Source organism: Schistocerca piceifrons, chromosome 7 (genome assembly GCF_021461385.2).
Source record: "Schistocerca piceifrons isolate TAMUIC-IGC-003096 chromosome 7, iqSchPice1.1, whole genome shotgun sequence".
NCBI classification, from domain to species: Eukaryota; Metazoa; Arthropoda; class Insecta; order Orthoptera; family Acrididae; genus Schistocerca; species Schistocerca piceifrons.
Genome location: NC_060144.1, coordinates 65,230,532 through 65,240,166, shown reverse-complemented (window position 1 = coordinate 65,240,166; position 9,635 = coordinate 65,230,532). Strand labels below are relative to the sequence as shown.

Here is a 9,635-nt window from a genome sequence, read left to right as displayed (position 1 = left end):
ATTGGGAGACTTGTTGGAGAATAATTACAATAAATAAAATTTTTCATTATCTAAAGATTATATTAATTAACAGTATACCTTATTCCTCATCTTGACCAGTGTTGCCGACCGCCTACATCACACAACCGCACTGGGCTGCTACTACTGACCGACCGCTCTGCATGACGACTACAGACTGAGTTCTGCTCTCAACTAGACAGAGCTACAGACTCGCAACGACTAAACTGACAGACTCGCAACGACAGACTGACTGCTACTGACTGAGAACCGCTCGCAACACTCGCGCGGTCAAGCGCATACTCTCTGGTCACAGATGCTACAATGCCTCGCCATCGCTGCTGCGTTACATACGTGTTTCAACCTGTCTAGTGAGCAGGAGCCCCGGTTTCGATTCTCGGCTCTGGTATAAATTTTCACTCACCAGTTCAGTCTATAAATATGAAACCATATCTGAATGACACCAGTAAAGTCTCTGAAACTGTGTCATCTCGTTTGTTTAAGTACCTGCTCCTGCATTTGAGGCTGTATACCCCATTTACGTTCTATTCTGCGGTGCTATTCCAGAAAAGGGAGAGCCTTAGCACCTCTGTTCGTGTGTAAGCGGGAATTTAGATCGAGTAGGGAGGTATGCCAGCATAATCCATGCAGTTTTGTGAACATCTGTGCCAAGGTGGCTTAGTGGCTAACGCACCCGCCTGGTAAGCAAGAGGTCTGGGTTCGATTCCCAGCCTTGGCAAAATTGTCACTGGCCACTTCAGTCTATATAAATATTATTAGTATTATTATCCACAAGATGCATCTTTACTACATCAGCATAAAAAATATAAGGGAATCTGTCGACGTTGAACGTTTTCTATCTCTACAGCTACTCCAAAGACACTGTCTGGTGCTAGACCCACATTCACTCCATTTACAACCACTAGCCATCGCATTGTATGAGTTGGCGGAAAGTAGAACTCTTGTGGGACTTAGTTGAGGCTCGACAAATTGATGTAGCTCTAAGGTGGTAAAAATAGTTGAATCATAGCAGATCTGATAAATCTGGAAGGTTGTCTGCAGACTCCTGCTTCTGTGGCAGCCTGGATAACGGTATACTGAACCCTTGTGTATCTTCAGTCAGCACTCCCACCACTGAGGCACACTGCACTGCTGGAACAAAAAAAAAAAAATATATGTAATGTAACTATAAGTGAATATATTTATACATGATTTGTAATATTAAGTTTTTATTACTAACTGATGGAGCAATACGTACTTTTAAACTTTTTCTGCAAACTCTGCTGACAGCACTTCATGATGATTCATTCGCCAACGCATACAGTTATGAAATGGTCTCTATTGGAAGAGGGCCATGTGGTGGAATGGCAGGAGGAGAGTAAGGAAAGGGAGGAGGGGAGAGATAGGGATGACCATGGGCTGACAGTGACCATGACATCACTCACAAACAACAGACGTATGCTGAGTCAGGGATTTGGGCTCGCTCTCCCACTGCCCCTCTATAGAAATTGGGTGTTAGATTTTGCTCGTGAGTAACGGCTTTCATCCTTTGGAAAGGAATTAATATGATTTTTCGCTCTGCACCCCAAATCATATGTATCCTAAGATGGTGTGTTAGCTTTCATGTTGTCAGTATGACTTGTATCACACTGTTTGTTTTTAGAAATTATCGCTTGAAACCAGAATGAGATTTTCACTCTGCAGCGGAGTGTGCGCTGATATGAAACTTCCTGGCGGATTAAAACTTGTGCCCGACCGAGACTCGAACTCGGGACCTTTGCCTTTCGCGGGCAAGTGCTCTACCATCTGAGCTACCGAAGCACGACTCACGCCCGGTACTCACAGCTTTACTTCTGCCAGTTTACTAGCAGACGAGGTATTGGCAGAAGTAAAGCTGTGAGTACCGGGCGTGAGTCGTGCTTCGGTAGCTCAGATGGTAGAACACTTGCCCGCGAAAGGCAAAGGTCCCGAGTTCGAGTCTCGGTCCGGCACACAGTTTTAATCTGCCAGGAAGTTTCATATCAGCACACACTCCGCTGCAGAGTGAAAATCTCATTCTGGAAGCATCCCCCAGGCTGTGGCTAAGCAATGTCTCCGCAATATCCTTTCTTTCAGGAGTGCTAGTTCTGTAAGGTTCGCAGGAGAGCTTCTGTAAAGTTTGGAAGGTAGGAGACGAGGTACTGGCAGAAGTAAAGCTGTGAGTACGGGGCGTGAGTCGTGCTTCGGTAGCTCAGATGGTAGAGCACTTATCGCTTGAAAGATTAAATTGTAACGTGCAATTCATGTATCTTGAGTCTGGAGATTTTTCTCTTTAGATTTTGTGTTATCAGGCATTATCACAACAATAAAATACAACCTTTTACATAGTTTTGCCGCATAAGGCATCAACCGACTGAAATCAGAAAAGGTATCATTAACAATGCTAATAAGCATCTCAACAGTGATAATAGCAATATGGCATTTAACGCTTCTCAAGATTGCATGAGTGGTGCAGGTGGCACGAATGCTATCTATCGCTATCACTATCAACTCGATGATCCCATACAGGAAGATACGCTTTGCAGAGGAAAATGGTTTTGGTTTAAGCCACCAAAGATCTCAATTATGAACCTTTTGGCACCTAACACATTTGAGATTCTACTCTAGAATTCAATGTGGTCCCCACATGAGGAATTCATATAACGAATGTATGGCCCTCACAAGTTATGAAAACGACAAAGTAATTATACCAGAAAATATTCCCTTACATATAACAGAAAACTGAATCAAATCAGCTGTGGCTACATCTTGCCTGGCTTCTGCTAGCTGCTTGCAGGTCACTAACATATCAACTATGAATGTACTAATCAACTATAACACTTTCTTCTTTACTTTTTCCGAGTTCCTTTCACATTTAACTTTCACGACTATAAAGTATGAAAGATTTTGCACACAAACTGTAAAGCTAGAAATGTACACTACCTGCAACTAACAGTGAACCGATGCGTCTTAAGTTCAGCAGTGAAATAGCGTAATTGTTTACCGATTATATTTTTTACATTTTCAAACCCGGCGTTCACACTATTCCAGTAAATCAAGAGAGCTGACACTAAGTGACACATCATACCATTACTATGACTCTATAATGCTTCGACTTCCCAGTATCTCAAGTATCTCAATCATTGTTACCCATGTTTTTCGTAAAATTTGAGCTACCACGTGAACAGATTGACTTTCTTGGATTGAAAATCGAAGGGGCTACTGCAGAATATTTTGACTACATTATATGGAAATAGACGAAAGATATTTTATTTAAAGCTAGGAATGTTACATGTCGTTACACTATACTATAAGAACCTGTTTAGTTTCCCGCAATCTGGCGTCGGGTGGATTATCACCACCCAGACAAATATTATAAACAGAGATTTTTAAATAACGTCCATGCGAGGAATAAACTTAAAGTAATTTGACTCAGGACTTGGAGCTGATAAGGGAAAAGTCTCAAGGATGAGAAATTCAGTGGAGGCATGTCGAAAACTCAATTCATATTACAGGACATAAATAGTTAATCAACAGATGTACCGACATTCGACGAAATCACAATTACTTTGAAGGAATAAACACAAATGTTATAAAAAAAACGGTAGCTTTGCTCTTTTACTTCTTTTTAGCAGTAGAGCAGTAGATTTTTAAAAAGCAGAAAATCTCCTGCAAAACAGCAGATTTGACAACGCTGTCCGAACGTTTTCACCTAGCGACTGCTTAATCGACCTACTGTTGCCCCCTCCTCCAATGCAACAACGTCGAGTTAATGACAGTTGTAATAGTTCGCGCCCTGTTACGATCACTAACGTCAACCTTGCCGCGTAACGCAAACGTGTCGCGCTTTCTGTTGAGAGATAAACTCGAGGTATATAAAATGTTAGATGGAGGTGAATCTGCAAACATTTTACTACGTTGGTAAGTCGACAATAACAGATACAAAAAGATTAAAGACGAGAATCACGAATTTTGCATCTAGGCCTGATTTTAGTGATGGCTCGACAGTCGTAAAACTCTGAAGCTCGCCATGAACATGAATCTAGATGATGCTGTTTACAAGTTGTTTACTCAGAAAAAGGTCACGAGGAGAACTTAACCCTTAACTCGCAAGGTGACTTTTCTGTAACGTCTACCACGAGGTGGGCTCTCTGGGACCCCTATGTTTAAACCAAGACTTAAGGCAAAAATCATTTGAAATTTTTAATTTATGCTATATAACATTCATTTTTACAATTACTCAAGTATTGTTTAAATTACTTTTGAATGCATTATGGGAACAGCAGTGATCAATAAAATTGTAAATAATTACTATTAAAAACAGTCTTGATCACAATTTATTTTATAAGGTGACCGGTTTCGACCACTGCTGTGGTCATCTTCATACCATTGAGTGGAAACCCCTTTCTGTTGGAGAATCAGAAAGGGGTTTCCACTCAATGGTCTGAAGATGACCACAGCAGTGGTCGAAACCGGTCACCTTATAAAATAAATTGTGATCAAGACTGTTTTTAATAGTAATTATTTATTGTTTAAATGCTTCTAGTTTATTTTATTGCACTTAACAAAGCCTCTTGAATTTTACTATTTATCGTAGAAAAGCACATAATTTTGTGTGGGTCTTTCAAGTAGAACACATAAATGGACTGTTAGAGTACTGAATTTTACGTTCTGGAAAATCATACAATCTCTGTACCAAACAAATTTCCGAATAAAACTAAATTCCAGGATGTAAATTAGCGCATAAAAGTTCCACCCCATTGGATACAATAAGAATGTCTGTCAAATTGACATTCATTGCTGGGAGCTACATTTTTCTAATCACCACTCAGAACGCTTTTGATTTTAACAGGCACTTTAAGTATTTCCTTGAAGAAAGAGGCAGATCCCCATCACGAACGCTTTTGATTTTAACAGGCACTTTAAGTATTTCCTTGGAGAAAGAGGCAGATCCCCATCACAACTTTCCTGGAGTTCTTCCTCTGAATGATACTCTTGTTCGATAGAAGAACTGTGATCACTGGCTAATGTGAAATCGTCGTATTTTCCGTTTATTTCTTGATCTATACACTTACACCTACCTCCATAGACCGACTAACTGTGGTGTCACCGCCAGACACCGCACTTGCTAGGTGGTAGCCTTTAAATCGGCCGCGGTCCGTTAATATACGTCGGACCCGCGTGTCACCACTATCAGTGATTGCAGACCGAGCGCCGCCACACGGCAGGTCTAGAGAGACTTCCTAGCACTCGCCCCAGTTGTACAGCCGACTTTGCTAGCGATGGTTCACTGACAAAATACGTCCTCATTTGACGAGACGATAGTTAGCATAGCCTTCAGCTACGTCATTTGCTACGACCTAGCAAGGCGCCATATTCAGTTTCTATTCTAAACGGATAATATTGTGAATCATGTACTGTCAAGAGCGACGTTCATCATTAATGGATTAATGTTAAGTATGAAACTAATTACGTCAGCTTTCTGAATTCTAATTCCTTGTCATGTTCCAGATCTCACGTCAGTATAGTCATTCCCTCCTCACGCCAGCCTGTGTGAGCTAAAACGCGTGCCTTTCGGCTTCCTCTAATATTCCTGGGTTGGCTCTCCTGCCAATCCACAACGCTAACTATTTCATCAAGCTCGGAAGAGTTAAAAGTGACACTTAGTGCCAACACATTTTTAGCTATACGGTACTATATTGAAGAAAACAGGTACGTAGTTCACGAGGCGCGGTCTGGGAGACTCCAACACCTATCAGTAACATGTGTCAACAATAAATACAGAAGGGGATAACGCAACCGAAAACAAAACACCGTAGGCTTGGCAATTTAAGGAGGGAAGGGGGAGTATAGAAGCATTCCACCACAACCGGCCTTGGAGAGCGAGTTCGAAGATTCGCGCAGTCCGAGAGACCACACCTTGTGAGTTAAGGGTTAACTCCTGTTCTCACTATATGTGAAAAGGTAATTTCGCTTCATTAAAATCTTGGACGACCGTCGAATTTTAAAGCAAGTACTGGATGGTTAAAATGCTTTAGTGAAAGCACAACACTCTTGACCTTCAAATACAACGAGAAAAAACTGCCGAGTATTCAGCAGCTGATTCGTTCACAACGAAACTAAGAGACAGATCGTGGGAAGAGGATAATGTTTTCGAAAACGTTGACGATTCTGAGAAAACTGTGCTCAGTTGGAATGCCTTGACAAGAGGACTCTTGCTACACTTCGTAAATTAGCAGCATCTGACACAAAAATATGCAAGGATCGTATTACTCCTTTAGCTTCTACTAACGATACTGATAGGCACCAATTTTCCACGCTCATCATTGGTGAAAATAAGAAACCGCCATGTTTCAAAGACGTTAATATGTCTCTCACGAAAGAGCGACTGAGGTTCGCTACCTCCACTCTCGTCTAAGGATAGAAATCGCTCAGTGTGGTATCACAAATCATCTAAATCGCTAAGCATGCTAGGTGGTCGAATGAGCATCACCCGAGCTCTGTCATCTGGTTTAATGTCCTGTATAGTTTGGGCAAACATCTCGGCCTCCGTGACGTGGATACAAAATGTGCGAGCAACGGCGCGAACCCTGTTAACATATCCACTCTGCAGCTTTCTCGCGTCTGCAATGTGACTGTTAAATTCCTCAGTTAGCACTCTTTTACGTAACTGCTGCTGAACTCCCACCAACGTCTACTGTTACACTACGACCTTAGCTATTCAGTATGACATGCACCCTTAGAATGCAGATACATGAACTGCAAAATTTTTCATCCCCCAATTTTGAAACATGCGGTTGTCCAGTCAAAAATGGTTCAAGTGGCTCTGAGCACTATGGGACTTAACTTATGTGGTCATCAGTTCCATAGAACTTAGAACTACTTAAACCCAACTACATCACACACATCCATTCCCGAGGCAGGATTCGAGCCTGCGACCGTAGCGGTCGCGCGGTTCCAGACTGAAGCGCCTAGAACCGCTCGGCCACACCGGCCGGCCAACAGAGAAATCATTATCATTAAACAATGCGCTATGGCATAAGAGTTTTAGCAAGCTTTGTCTACAACCGCATAGCTGCCGCCGCTGACAACTCGCTTTTGGTATTTTGCATGCAGATATGCCGTGTCATGTGTGCTGTGACAGACAGTAGCCCTCTAACACCCACGCCAATAAAGTTGCTTCCAAAAATTTGTTGAATTCTGGAAACTCTTTTAAGTAGAGCTATAATATCAATAATCTGGGTTTGCCATGATTTCTGATTCGGACTACGCATTGAATCGAAACAGCCAAAGTTATCAGAAGTATAGTGTATTAAATCCTGCTTCGCTTTTTTACCAAAGCTTTGTTTAAATGTTTTCATGCAGAAACTACGTCAGGAGAAGGTAATTTTTCTCACTTTTGTCGCTATAAAAGGAGGAGAATCTCAGAATTGACTATTTTTACCGAAATCTCAAAGAGGAAAAATGTGGAGCACCAAATGGTATTTTCAAAAAGTCAAACAAACTGAGAAAAATCCTAGCTGGTAAGGAACATCGCCATTATTGGATTACTATAGAGTGCTGAAAAGCAATGCCTCCGAATTTTTACCACTCGGGGTAGCCGCGTGGTCAGGGGGGCCTTGCCATGGTTCGTGCGCCTCACCCCGTCGGAGGTTCGAGTCCTTACTCGGACTTGGGTGTGTGTGTTATCCTTAGCGTAGGTTTAAATGATAATTAAATCAAGACCCCAAGCTGCCGACAGGCTTTGATATACATCAGCGTAAGTTAGTTCAAGCTAGATTAAGTAGTGTGTAAGCCTAGGGACCGATGACCTCAGCAATGTGGTCCCATAAGAACTTACCGCAACTTTCCAAAATTTCCTCCGAATTATTTATGCGAAATCCCTTACAGATTTTAAATAAAACAAACGTTATTAATAACCTGCTCTTCAGCTCTACATATTTATTTCTCAATATGTTCACCCAGGCGAAGGATATATTACTCTCGAGGAGAGACCAGCTTGTTGATGCCGTCACTGTAGAATGTTGGACGTTGTTCAGACAGACACAACTGCACCCATCTGTCAAAGTGAGTCCTCGCATGTGTTCTTTATAGCTTGGAAACAGATGGAAATGGGATGTGGCCAAGCCCGAATTGTCTGGACGATGATCGATGACAATGAACCCACAGTGTAGGATTGTTGCAGATGTCACAGCGCACGTTTGTCACTTGCCATTCTCATGCTGAAGCAGAGTCGATCGAGTAATATGCATGACACGTAACGCCTCAAACTATTTTGAGGACGGAATTAAAACGTGGAGGCATTATTTTCAGCACGCACACGGATGTTTAAATCAAGTAGTTAAAGAGTATCATCAGTCTTTTTACTTTAAACTAAATGCGTTCTTCCAAAGTTCACTCTTGTTCCTTATATTTATTAGTACTCCCATTCTCTGCATTTTGTTGCTCCGCAGTTGTCGTAAAAGTACACTTTTTTCCAAGGCGCGCATAACTGATGCTTCCAGCAGGCGTCAGTAGCCGGCTGACCATTGTTTAGTCACACTCGCCAGAGGAAATCTGTCCAGTGACTGAGAGATTTTGTTTTTTTCTCAGTGTGGCTGGGCGGTTGGGTTGTCCTCATCATTTCATTCTCATTCGTGACAGTGACTCGGGGACTTCGTACGGCCGCTGATGTGATGACAGCCAGTTGAGCGCCTCACAAACCAAACATCAACTGAGAGAGGACTGTTGAGTAATGTAAAAATCTGCTTATGGTTTCTACTATTTCTTCTTCGTACTTCCATAATGTCGTTATCTGTGTCACTAATAGGGATATCAACTGAAACGTTGTTCTAGGATTTGCCCTGGCATAGTTTGCAAACGATGGTACACTTAATGCCATTCCTCCTGCTGGAACAACTTCCATGACACCCAATGCTGCATATAAATGGTTTTCAACAGGACCGCCAGTGCCTCTTCTTTGGTCGTGGGAACTGGCAAAAGGCCGGAAATCGAACCCGGACTCCGTGATCCAGAGGCAGCAACGCTAGCCACTAGACCACGAGCTGCGGACTCCCTTACTCTAAGTGAAGATTCGTTGTTTAATTTTATTGATTCAACACAATTTTATAAAATCATAGGTAACTCACTTTATTGCTAAGTCTCTTGATTCCTAATAAAATAGTAACAAAATTAATGTATTTTTAGCATATATACTTGTAAACAAGTTTTTGCCCTTGATATAATATTATTCTGTTAATTTCATAGTTTTCATAACTATTATCTCGATAATGTGTCGGCTACGATTTATGCATAACTCAGATAAAAAAGTGAATACTGGAAAAATTCGTTGAATGCGAAGTACGCTGTTGATGTTCGTTGCTAATTATGTGACACACAGTACATATAGTTGATTAATAGCGATATTTACGAGCTGCGTTTCTTATTTCTTTCACTTTTGGAAAACGCAACTTAATCTCTCCCACGTTCTTCCCTGCACTTTTGAATGAAACTGGGATATTCTCAGATACTTCACGTTTTATGATGACTAAACGAGTGTTTTTCAAAAAGTGTGAAAAATTGCCGATTTCTGACTAAATCTATGAGAAATTAAATTAAAAACCAAAGTTTTGGTAATCAGA

The 9,635-nt window shown here is 41.5% G+C and overlaps 1 non-coding gene across 1 annotated transcript; it reads left to right on the top strand.

Annotated features, from left to right (window-relative positions):
- Window positions 1-664: 664 nt before the first annotated feature.
- Trnat-ggu lies at window positions 665-736 on the top strand. The gene has a single exon. It is a non-coding gene; the product is annotated as a tRNA-Thr (tRNA).
- The last annotated feature ends 8,899 nt before the right edge of the window (window positions 737-9,635 follow it).